Source organism: Papio anubis, chromosome 19 (assembly GCF_008728515.1).
Source record: "Papio anubis isolate 15944 chromosome 19, Panubis1.0, whole genome shotgun sequence".
NCBI lineage: Eukaryota > Metazoa > Chordata > Mammalia > Primates > Cercopithecidae > Papio > Papio anubis.
In genome coordinates, this window is record NC_044994.1 from 2786399 (window position 1) to 2799373 (window position 12975).

At 49.3% G+C, this 12975-nt stretch overlaps 1 protein-coding gene across 16 annotated transcripts in view; it reads right to left on the reverse strand.

Annotated features, from left to right (window-relative positions):
- The window catches only part of MPPE1 (metallophosphoesterase 1), a 27123-nt gene extending 15637 nt beyond the window's left edge, over window positions 1-11486 (reverse strand). For 3 of the 16 annotated variants that reach the window (XM_031658696.1, XM_031658695.1, XM_031658681.1), the window contains exons 1-4: window positions 10615-11486; window positions 8459-8529; window positions 3150-3241; window positions 50-141 (exon numbers count right to left, since the gene is read on the reverse strand). The gene's annotated coding sequence lies outside the window, so the exon portion shown is untranslated. Of the gene's footprint in view, window positions 1-49; window positions 142-3149; window positions 3242-3474; window positions 3631-7019; window positions 7114-7378; window positions 7494-8458; window positions 8530-10614 lie in introns of all 16 variants that reach the window. The other 13 variants (XM_031658688.1, XM_031658683.1, XM_031658686.1 and 10 more) reach the window with 13 other exon arrangements.
- Between the last annotated feature and the right edge of the window lie 1489 nt (window positions 11487-12975).

Consider the following 12975-nt stretch of genomic DNA (forward strand, 5'->3'; position numbering starts at 1 on the left):
CTTATACTTTTACAATAATATGCCAGATTACTAACAAGGAAAAACTGACCTTTCCAACTCCTTCAAGCTCTCCATACCTCATATGCCAGAATAAAGCTATTAGAATTATCTTCTCACCAAGGTGACAGTTTCGTTAACATTCTAGAAATCATCAAATGGGAATCCATGAGAATGATGTGTGTTAAGGTAGGAGACACAATGGAAAATTCAGCATTATTTAAGTGTAATTTGACTCCTAGGATTCCCCACCACCCCTCCTTGACCTTAAAAATCAACAGGTCATAAGACCCCTGTAACGTGTTGCTTTTGGTGTTAATTCATCACTTTTCTACTCTGCTGTTCCACAAAATAAGTGAATATTCATGGACAATGTGCTTCAAAGATCCAAGGAATTCCTTCCACATTGGACCCGGAGGCCAGGATCTGACACCGAAACCACCTTTGCAAAATTATAATGGTAACCCAAATCTGACATAGTTGACTCCGTCTTTCTTCTGACTGCCAAGCTGTCCTTGGTCATTCCTGGATATAGGCCAAGCTAACTTCGGGAGGAATTTAGTTTATAGGTTTTTGTTTGTTCAGTTGGTTTTGTTTTTGAAATGGGGTCTCCCTCTGCCACCCAGGTTGGAGTGTAGTGGTGTGATCTGGGCTTACTGCAACCTCTGCCTCCTGGGTTCAAGTGATTCTCATGCCTCAGCCTCCCAAGTAGCTGGGATTGCAGGCACCCATCACCATGTCCAGCTAATTTTTGTACATTTTTTTTAGTAGAGATGGGTTTTCGCCATGTTGGCCAGGTTGGTCTCAAACTCCTGACCTCAAATGAACCACCTGCCTCAACCTCCCAAAGTGCTGGGATTACAGACGTGAGCCACTGTGCCAGGCCAGTTTATAGTTTAACTTTGAAGCAAGAATGATAATAGTCTCCTCCCTGTTCTGAGGCCGAAACCACCTTTGAAAACTAATGAAAGGTTTCGAGATTAGGATTAGGGGAGGGGCTTGAATTCTGCTGAATGTAGTTTCTATAATCCGTTATTGCTCAGGAGTCATGGGGCCAGAGGTAACAAAGATTTGTGACTTCCCTCAATTTCTCCTATAGATAACGTCACTATTGTAGACCCTACGATTGATCTTTTCAGGTATTTTTCAGACTTTCGGGCAACTGATTTACCCCACCTGACTGACCCTGCCGGGACCCGTATTTCGTGACTCAACTGATCCTATGACCCCACCCAGAAGCGGGCTCAGTACACAAGGACCGTTTTCCACGCCCCTATGATTTCATCCCAACCAATCAGCACCTCCTGTTCCCCAGCTCCCTGCCCTCAGTACTGTCCATAAAAACCCTGACCTCTGAGACTCAGAGAGACTGCTTTGAGTAATAATTCCATCTCAGTGGCCAGCCTTATGTTAATTAAGTTAATTAAACTCTTTTTTTTTTTTTTTTTTTTTGAGACACAGTCTCACTCTGTCACTCAGGCTGGAGTGCAATGGCACCATGTCAGCTCACTGCAACCTCTGCCTCCCAGGTTTAAGCGATTCTCATGCCTCAGCCTCCCGAGTAGCTGGGATTATAGGTGTGTGCCACCACGCCTAGCTAATTTTTGTGTGTGTGTGTGTATATTTTTAGAAGAGATGGGGTTTTGCCATGCTGCCCCGGCTAGTCTTGAACTCCTGGGCTCAAGTGATTCACCCGCCTCAGCCTCCCAAAGTGCTAGCATTACAGGCGTGAGCCACCAAACCCAGACTAAACTACTTATTTACTGCACTACCATACTCTCAGTGAATGGTTTTGCTTGTGCAGTGGGCAGGAAGAACCTGTGGGTGACTGCCACAGAGCCACCACCTGTGAATGTGAATATCGAACACTGCAACCAGATTATATGTTTTCACAAAAATGGGTTTTCCCTGGCCGGGCGCGGTGGCTCACGCCTGTAATCCCAGCACTTTGGGAGGCCGAGACGGGCGGATCACGAGGTCAGGAGATCAAGACCATCCTGGCTAACACGGTGAAACCCCATCTCTACTAAAAAATACAAAAAACTAGCCGGGCGAGGTGGCGGGTGCCTGTAGTCCCAGCTACTCGGGAGGCTGAGGCAGGAGAATGGCGTGAACCCGGGAGGCGGAGCTTGCAGTGAGCCGAGATCGCGCCACTGCACTCCAGCCTGGGCGACAGAGCGAGACTCCGTCTCAAAAAAAAAAAAAAAATGGGTTTTCCCCTGCAAATATGCCTTAAAACTCTGGATGGCCTTCTTTTAAAAGATATTTATGTATAGTGGCTTCTGTAAGGGAACCTTCAAATTTTTTAAGGATTCATCCCAAATACTGGATGAGCTTTGCATCCTGTAAAGAAAGCATCTATTTTTGAGACCTCCGAAGAGAAAAGTTGGTAAAAGGCTACCCTGAGATAGGCTATAGATGGTGGCATTCTACCTCCAGGTTCTTCAACTTGCGCTCGAGATGAGAATCTGAGAAGGGCGGTGACCTTCCCAGGGAGGGTATAAGGAGCTCAGATGTCAAAGAAGCCCCTGAAGTCTTATGGGGTGGGAGCTTTGGGAGACACTGACCAGAAACCCTAATTGAACCAATAAAAAAATAAAATCCAGGTCGGGCGCGGTAGCTCAAGCCTGTAATCCCAGCACTCTGGGAGGCCGAGACGGGCGGATCACGAGGTCAGGAGATCGAGACCATCCTGGCTAACATGGTGAAACCCCGTCTCTACTAAAAACAAAAAAAAACTAGCCAGGCGAGGTGGCGGGCGCCTGTAGTCCCAGCTACTCGGGAGGCTGAGGCAGGAGAATGGCGTGAACCCGAGAGGCGGAGCTTGCAGTGAGCTGAGATCCGGCCACTGCACTCCAGCCTGGGCGGCAGAGCGAGACTCCGTCTCAAAAAAAAAAAAAAAAAAAAAAAACTTTTGTCACCTCTCTTTTCTCTAAGGCAAAGCACACATGCCGCATAATTGCAGTCACCACGTACCTTTATCTTCCAACTGGGGACAGCTTTGAGTAAAAAATGTCACTGATAAAAATTAAAACAGAGCAATGGTGTAAACCAGGACTGTCCCAGGCAACTCAGGACGTGCAGCCACTCTGCGCTGCCGTGCTTACTGTGACACAGAGGAGAAGCAGCAGTGCCTGTTTGCAGTCACCCACCTCATCTGTAAGAAACTTCGGAACGGACTGCACAAGTGTCAGGAACCATGCAGCAGTATGGTGAAGGGCCTGGGTTCTCTGCTGGAGCGCCTCTAAGGGATAAATAACAGGTTCCTTAATGCCAGGCAATTTCCTTTGTTTTGATTAAATCAAATATGTCAAAGGCAACCATTCGATCTTAGTATCTCATTTTTTTTTCAAAAGGCCTAGAATCTCCTAAAATCCTAAATCCAAAAAGCTAAACCCAAAACCATAGTTGAAACTTTCTAACACCGTATGTTTCCTCCAGCTGTATGGAACTAGTTGAGAGGGAAGGAATGCTGACCTTCTGGGGCGGGCTGAGGAGTCTTCCAGTATGCAAACCCTTGCTGTTTTGCAGGTTTCTGGTTTCCCAAGATGAAATACCAGAATGACAACTTGAAAATTGCTCTTCTACACCCGCTTCTTTTCATCAGAGTGAGCCTTGTTTGAGCAGTTATGACTAAGAGGTGCAAAAAGCATCAGTGAGTGGTGAGCAGGCTGGAGACAAGGCTGGCTGACAGCCTGAAGTGGGGCTCAGGGCAGGATAGTATGTAGAACTGCAGTCCTCCAGCTTCCCTGGATGAAGAGAGGATGAAAGACAGAGGACACAGAGACAGCCTGTGGGTCTGCACTTCCAGGCAACCTGGGCTCTCCCCACCTCAGCTCCCCACTGAGCTCACTCAGCATGGCCTCTTACTCCTCGTGGATAAGCGACCTCGACCTTACTGCAAACAAACCGGGCCAGTGGAGTTCTGGCGCTTCCCTCAAACTTCTATGTTCTTGTTACAGGTTCTAGACAGGCATGAGCAGGGCGGGTGAGGGCTCTTCCCATCCACCAGGAATGTCAAGTGATCACCAGGTGACCATTCAATAGTTATCACATTGCCTCCCTAAAAACGATCATTTAGCAGCCAGCGCCAGGGAGAGACAATCTCCTGAGGGTCCACAGCTGCCACATTAAAGTGTAAATTAAATGCAGATGCCAGGGAGAGGCAACTTCCTGAACATATACATCAGGAGACAAAATGGCAGAGTATGACCTTCTAGGGGCACTCCACAGGAAACAGGAAGAAAGCTTCAGACGGGCATGTGTACAGCTTCCTAAACACACTGCTCAGGCTCACCTCCCAAGCGTAAGGAGGGCACTGTGCACGCAGGCAGCGCACCCTAAGGGAAGAATCATGGGGAACGGGTGCAAGACAAGTGGGTCAGCCTATGAAGTCCTAGGATTACAGTTAAACACTGCACTTGACTTTCACACTGCCCTCTTGGGTCAGTGTACTTTTCTTTCTTTCCTGCTCTAAAGCTTTTTAGTAACTTTCACTCCTGCTGAGAAACTTGCCTCAGTCTCTTTTTCTGCCTTATGTCCCTCAGTGGAATTCTTTCTTCTGAGAAGGCAAGAATTGAGGTTGCTGCAGATTTGTAAGGATTTGCCACCCGTAAATCGACTACCTTCTACCCCTAACATTCTTTTTTCCAAAAAGGAATTTAAAATATCCGACACAGAGCCATTCAAGCAGAGGAAGACTTGGAAGAAAAGAAGGAAGGAGAACAGTAGAAAAGGAGAGAAGAGCAGAAGGGGTTGGGGGAGGAAAAAGGACAGAGAAAGACAGAGCAAGCAAGCTGGCTGAAACTGTTACATATCTTCCTGAGAAGACCCTGATAACCATGCGAAGCAGCTATCTGGTATAACATAATTTTTTTTTTTTTTTGAGACAAGGTCTTGCCCTGTCACCCATGCTGGAGTACAGTGGTGTGATCCCAGCTCAGTGCAATCTCCACCTCCTGGACTCAAGCAGTCCTCCCACTTCAGCCTCTGGGGCAGTCGGGATTACAGGTGGGCGTGCGCCACCACACCCCACTAATGTTTGCATTTTTCATAGAGACAGGGTTTCACCATGTTGCTTAGGCTGGTCGCGAACTCCTGGACTCAAGCAATCCACCGGCCTCGGCCTCCCAAACTACTGGAATTACAGGCATGAGCACTGCGCCCAGCCCAACACAATCATTTTTTAAAAGGTAAGAGTGGCTGTGCAGGATATGGTGGCTCATGCCTGTAATCCCAGCACTTTGGGAGACAAAGGCAGGTGGATCATTTGATGCCAGGAGTTCAAGACCAGCCTAGCCAACATGGTGAAACCCCATCTCTACTAAAAATATTTAATACAAAATTTAGCCGGCTGTGGTTGAATGAGTGTGTAATGCCAGATACTTGGAAGGCTGAGGCACAAGAATCACTTGAACCCAGGAGGCGGAGGTTGCAGTGAGCCGAGATCTCACCATAGCACTCCAGCCCAGTGAGACTCCATCTCAAAAAAAAAAGGCCAGGCGCAGTGGCTCATGCCTGTCATCCCAGCACTTTGGAAGGCTGAGGCGGGCAGATCACGAGGTCAGGAGATGGAGACCATCCTGACTAACACGGTGAAACCCCATCTCTACTAAAAATACAAAAAAATTAGCCGGGCGTGGTGGTAGGCACCTGTAGTCCCAGCTACTCGGGAGGCTGAGGGAGGAGAATGACATGAACCTGGAGGCCGGAGCTTGCAGTGAGCGAGATCAGTGACTGCACTCCAGCCTGGGTGACAAATGAGACTCTGTCTCAAATAATAAAATTAAAAAATTGGCCGAGTGGTGGTGGCTCCAGCCCTGTAATCCAGCACTTTGGGAGGCCGAGGGTGGATCCGAGGTCAGGAGGGTCAGAGACCATCCCACAGCTATGGTGAAACCAAGTCTCTACTAAAAATACAAAAACTAGCAGGCGTGGTGGTGACCTTAGTCCCAGCTACTCGGAGGAGGCTGAGGCAGGAGAATGGCAGTAAACCGGGAGGGCTTGCAGTGAGAGCGAGATCGGCGCTCCCGCTGCACTCCAGCCTGGGTGACACAGCGAGACTCAAGTCAAAAAAAAAAAAAAAAAAATTAAAATTAAAATTAAAATTTTAAAAAGATAACAAACAAAACCTATTTAAGAAAACTTTGGCCGAGGTGGCAGTGGCTCAAGCCTGTAATCCCAGCACTTTGGGAGGCCGAGGCAGGCCCGGATCTGCGAGGTCAGGAGATCAGAGACCATCCTGGCTAACACAGTGAAACCCGTCTCTACTAAAAATACAAAAAAATTAGCAGGCCGAGGTGGCGGCGCCTGTAGTCCAGCTACTCGGGAGGCTGAGGCAGGAGAATGGTAAACCCGGAGGCTGAAGCTTGCAGTGAGCCGAGATCCGAGCCACTGCACTCCAGCCTGGGTGACAGAGTGAGACTCGTCTCAAAAAAAAGAAAGAAAACTTTGACAGCAGATCCTTTTTTTTTTTTTTTGAGGCGGTCTCGCCAGGCTGTCTGGCCACTGCAACGCGGAGTTCCATTCTCCTGCCTCAGCTCGAGTGCTGGGACTTCCCAAGCGCCGCTCCCTGCCTTGACTAGCCCCAGCCATCTTTAGTAAGAGGCGAGGGGTTTCATCGTCGTTAGCAGGATGTCTCGTCTGTTGTCCCCGTCTCGACCTCTATGCTGAGCTCAGAAAAACTGACCTCCTTCAAATCCTTAAACTGAACACTTTTTTGGGCAGGTGGCTCACACCCTGTAATCCCAGCACCTTGGGAGGTGGGGGCAGGGAGATCACTTGAGGCCAGGAGTTCAAGACCATCCTGGCCAACGTGGCGAAACCCCATCTCTACTAAAAATACAAAAGTTAGCCTAGTGTAGTAGTGCATGCCTGCAATCCCTGCTACTCAGGAGGCTGAGGCAGGAAAATCACTTGAACCTGGGAGGCACAGCTTGCAATGAGCAGAGATCAGGACACTGCACTCCAGTCTGGGCGACAGAGGGAGACTGTCTCAAAAAAGGAAACAAAACAAAAAGCACCTTTTGCTCAAATCTTGGGAATTCCTTTTCTTTCTCTACCAAAGACGCATTGTTGTCTTCAATGTTATGGCCAAAACATGCCCTCTTTTCCCACCTGAAATGAAGACAGAATAACTTGTAGGACTGATAGGCTCGGGGAAGTGATTCCTTCTCTCCCTAGAAATGGCACCAACATTAGGTAATGAGGCTTCACTCCTACCGGCCGGCTTGCTTCCCAACGGGCATAAATTGACTTATTTCACTCACTTGCTGGGCCAAACCTTTCCCCAGCTTCCCCATGTTCTGACTCAGACAAAGGAAAACCTGCTGACCACCAGCACCTGGGAGCTCTGCAGACACCCCACCCCGGGGAGCCCTACCTTTTCGTCAGGAAAGAGGAAACCGTGAGAGCTCTGTGAGGAGTTAGCCACTTGTTCCTTGGTGAGTATTTTATCCCACATGCTGCGAATACCACCAGCAGAGATGGCAGCTATGCTGAATTGGAAAGTAGCCAAATGGCAGCGCTGTTCTGTGACCTTATGCCAGCCACGTACCCCCTCCAGAACCTCACAACCTGCAGTATCCACCTCAGTGCTTTTGTGAGGATTGATAGAAAAAAATCAGAGCTTAGTCCTCAGCTTTAAAGTTCAAAATTTCTTTTTTTTTTTTTGAGATGGAGTCTCGCGCTGTCGCCCAGGCTGGAGTGCAGTGGCGGATCTCAGCTCACTTGCAAGCTCGCCTCGGGTTCCGCCATTCTCGGCCTCTCAGCCTCGGTAGCTGGGACTACAGGCATGCCACCTGTCCGGCCCCAGTTTTTGTATTTCTTAGTAGAGCGGGGTTTCACCGTGTTAGCCAGGATGGTCTCCATCTCCTGACCTGCGTGATCCGCCCATCGCAGGCTCCCAAAGTGCGGATTACAGGCTTGAGCCGGCGAGCCCTACATTTTGCTTTTTTTTTTTTTTTTGAGGCCAGTCTGTCTATCACCAGGCTGGAGTGCAGTGGCGGATCTCCAGCTCACTGCAAGCTCCGCCTCCGGGTTCGCCATTCTCTGCCTCAGCCCCTCCCGGTAGCTGGGACTACAGGCGCCCGCTACCTGTGCGGCTAAGTTTTGTGGCGTGAGGCGAGGTTTCACTGTAGCCAGGATGGTCTCGTCGCCTGACCTGCGTCGCCCGTCTCGGCCTCCCAAAGTGCTGGGATTACAGGCTTGAGCCACGCGCCCGACTCACGCATGCCAAAAAGTATTACTGTTTTCACTCCCAAATTCAATTTATCAGTCTCATTAAGATCATCCAGCGATAACCCAGCAGGAACAGTGTCGAGCCTCCACAAGACAGTTCAGACCGGCCTAGGATGGAAAGGCAGACATGCACCTCTCCGGTACCTCCAGACATATATGTAAATATGGAAGCTAGATTATATATTACCTACAATTTTCCAGGCAAATCACCAAGTCACCTCACCTTTTAAAGACAGAGAGATTGGTACGAGGCTCTAAGTTGGCATCTGCTTCCCCAAATCAGAATTCATTTATCTGAAATGAAACCAAATATGTGTGTTTTGTGAGTGAGTGAGCTTTCATTTAGTTAACTATTAACAGGAAACCTGACCAACTTTGAAAGTAAAAAAGAAGCTGAGACGCTAAAGAAACAAGACATTGGGTTAGTGGCCAAGAATACCTATTTTGAATTATAATATAAAATACCTGTATTTATAGATAAATTATATGAAACATTTCTGCCCAACACGTATGAATAATCACTGCAAGCCATAATTGGGAGCAAAATATTTTATCTTTAGGCCAGGCGCGGTGGCTCACCTCTGTAATCCCAGCATTTTGGGAGGCCGAGGCAGGCGGATCACCTGAGGTCGGGAGTTCAAGACCAGCCTGACCAACATGGAGAAACCCCGTCACTACTAAAAATACAAAATTAGCTGGGGTGGTGGTGCCTGTAATCCCAGCTACTCTGGAGGCTGAGGCAGGAGAATCGCTTGAACCCGGGAGGCAGAGGTTGTGATGAGCCAAGATCGCACCATTGCACTCCAGCCTGGGCAACAAGAGCGAAACTCCATCTCAAAAAAAAAAAATTATCTTTGAACTTTTCGATTTGTATTTATTTTTATTTTTATTTTTTTAGAGATAGGGTCTCACTCCACTGCCCAATGTAAATCAAAAATGAAATCCTGGCCGGGCGTGGTGGCTCAAGCCTGTAATCCCAGCACTTTGGGAGGCCGAGGCGGGCGGATCACGAGGTCAGGAGATCGAGACCATCCTGGCTAACACGGTGAAACCCCGTCTCTACTAAAAAAAATACAAAAAAACTAGCCGGGCGAGGTGGCGGGCGCCTGTAGTCCCAGCTACTCGGGAGGCTGAGGCAGGAGAAGGGCGTAAACCCGGGAGGCGGAGCTTACAGTGAGCTGAGATCCGGCCACTGCACTCCAGCCTGGGCGACAGAGCCAGACTCCGTCTCAAAAAAAAAAAAAAAAAAATGAAATCCTAAGGCCCCTCAACCATCTGCATGGACCCCCACCAAGCGCATTCCAGAGTTAATCTTGTTTTAGGTTGTTTTAAGAAAAACATGTTTAGGCCTGATGGGAGGTGGGGGTGGAACTTGCCTCATTTTGTCCTCCTCCCTTTTGGAATTCAGGAAAACCAGACCAGCATTTAACATGCTGGATACTAACCTGGAGGCTTCATCTGCATGATAAAACCTCAGTCTCCACAGCCTCTTATTGTAACCCAGACATTCCTTTCCATTGATAATAAATCTTTCAACCAAATGCCAATCAGAAAATTTTCAATCTACCTATAACCTGGAAGCCCCCGACCCACCCACCGCCTCAGTGGTCCCACCTTTACGGACCGAACCAATGTACATCTTCATCGTACATGTACTTGACTGATGACTCATGGCTCCCCTAAAATGTATAAAACCACACCGGGCCCCGACCACCTTGGGTACATGTTCTCAGAGTCTCCAAAAGGCTGTGTCACCAGCCATGGTCACTCATATTTGGCTCAGAATAAATCCCTTCAAACATTTTACAGAGTTTGACTTTTTGTCAACCGCAGGCTGCGTCGCTCCCGCGCCCAAGCAATCCTTTCACCCACAACTTTCCGAGTAGCAGGGACTTCAGGTGCGTGCCACCACGCTTGGCTTTTTTTTTTTTTTTTTTTTTTTTTGGTACCTTTTGTAGTTGTGGAAGGGCGGGGGGCGGTCTTGCTATGTTGCCCAGGTTGGTCTCGAACTTCTGGGCTCAAGCTATCCTCCCCCTTCGGCCTCCCAGAGTGCTGGAATTACAAGCCTGAGCCACTGCGCCCAGCCTATCTTTTAATTTTTAACTTCAAAGTTATCGTTAAAAAATCCCCCCAAAATATGAAAAAAAATAATGTACTGATCTGTAGTTTTTCTCTAATTCACCATCCTAAATATATTAATTGCAATCTCATCAACGGCGACTTGCATTTGAAATTTTCCACCTTAAGCGGTATTTTTTGATAAGATGGATTTTTTTTAAAATCTATACCAGTAAACTAGAGTGAGAGACCCCTGCAAAGTCATACATAGGCCCTAAGTCATCGAAATTTTCCAGTGCTGTTTTTCCTAGGTTAACTTACAATCCTAAAACGGAAGGAGGTTCCGTTTTTAGAAGTTTAAATGTTGTCACACGGGCGCAAGAATACATACAACAGCCATGCTTTCCAGCTCTACACACAACGCCAGGCAGATGGGGAGCACCGAGCGGTGCGGGAGCCTTTTCACCTGGGCAGGGCGGCTGCGGCGGCCGAGGGACCCGGGACCTGCAGCCCGAGCCGGCGCGCACCCAACCAACTTCCTGTTTCCGCGGTAGCGCGCGGGACTGTCACTGCAGCCCCGCCCCAGGGGCCTCAGGCGGGTGGGAAGCCAGAGTCTTCCCGGAGCCGCCGCGTCCGCCCGGCGCGTGCGTCCCACGGCCCGCTGCGGAAGCGGGCTGTCTGAAGGGGCCGGCGGGTGGCGCCCGGGGCTCCGCGGCCTGTGATCCCCAGAACGGACAACCCCAGCTGGGGCTCCGTGCGCAGCTGCGGAGAGTAAAGGCCGGAACCTACGCTCGACGGCCGCGTGCGGGCCCCTAGCGCCCTCCCCGAAGCGCCCGGCAGGCTCGGCAGTCCGACTGTGGCATTACAGAGCACCCTGGGCAGTCGCCGCAGAAGGGCGGGGGGCGCGGGAAAGGCATTTTGGGGACACGGGAGAGCTGCGAGGGCGACGCACGGGCGAGCTGTCGTTAGGGCCCAGGAAAGGCCTAACGGGGCACACGGGCGGGTAGGGGAACTGGCGCCCCGCGCCGCGCGCCCGGTCTCCTGACGCCAGGGCCGGCTTCTGAGCACAGCCACGCGGCGGCCGGGGGCGGCCACTGCTCCCCGCGAGCCCGCGTCCCCGCCCCAGAATCCCCCAGATCCTGCGTCCGAGCTCCAGGCCCTGCAGGAGCCGGGCGGGCGGCTAACAGCCCCCGAGCCGCTCCCGGGCTCCGCGCGCGGTGGCGGCCAGGCCCTGCCTCACCGTTCCCCTCCCGCGCCACGCTGCCGCTCCGGGACCCACCAGACCTGGCTGGTGCCCTCCAGAGATGTGCTTAGGAAGTGTGTGATGAATAAAGGGGACAATCAGGATAACTATAATATTTATTATGCACTTGCTTTTTTCTCACTGATGTTACTAATTTTAATGGTGTAGCACGGCGTGTTCCAGTTCTCTAAGTGCTCTCACATCCGTTCAAAAAATCCTCAAAATAAGCCTGTATATTAAAAGCAGGAGCCATTATTCCATATTTCAAGAAGTAAACAAGCTCAGAGTAATAATCCACGTAGAGCCTTCCAACCAGCCAATTCTGGTACATTTTTTACAAATCTATGAGTGTGGTTAATACACGGAGATGTGGTATGAGGAATTATGTAGGACACAGTTAGCAAAATGTCTGGTATACAATAAGTATGCGGTAAATGGTTATTATTAAGAATATTGTAATATCTTCTGATATGATCAGGTGAACCACTTCGACATAATAGAAACTGGAACATCCTAATTCCATAAACACACTGATATGACACCGGGGATTGTTTGCAGCCTCACCTCTAAAGTATTCTCTCTGACTAACAAAAGGAAACTAGACCCAGTTAAGCTTTAAACTCTAATCACAGGCTAAAGGAAATACAGGGGCCAAATGAACCTATTAGATTACACCACCAGGAAGTAATCTGCCAAATCCAGAATGTGGGAAATTCTACAAACCAAACGACCCAATTTCTTTATTCAAAAATAAATGTTCAGAGGCTGAAGTGAGAGGATTGCTTAAGGCCAGATTTCAAGGCTGTAGTGAGCTATGATCACAGCTGTGAATAGCCACTGCACTGCAGGCTCGGCAACACGGCCAGACCCCCATGTCTTTTAAAAAAAGAGGGGGGGGGGCTTGAGAGACACATTAGCCAAATGCAGTGTGTGGACCTTGTTTGGGTCACGATTAAGACAAACTTTTACATAACAATGGTTTTTGACACGGAGTCTCGCTTAATACTCCAGGCTGAGTGCAGTGGTTGGTTCAGCTCACTGTAAAGCTCAAGCCCGGTTTACGAGTTTCCTGCTCAGTTTCGAAAGTTGACTATATTTCACATTTCTCGGGTTACTTTTTAGGTTTTTAGTAGAGAGGGAGCTCACCGTGTTCGCCAGGATGGTCTTGATCTCCTGACCTCGTGATCCGCCCGTCTCGGCCTCCCAAAGTGCTGGGATTACAGGCTTGAGCCACCGCGCGCGGCCAATAAATGGCATTTTTGAAAACACTGGTGGCCAGGCACGGTGGCTCACACCTGTAATTCCAGCACTTTGGGAGGCCAAGGCGGTGGATCACGAGGTCAGGAGATCGAGACCATCCTAGCTAACACAGTGAAACTCCGTCTCTACTAAAAAAAATACAAAAAATTAGCCGGGTGAGGTGGCAGGCACCTGTAATC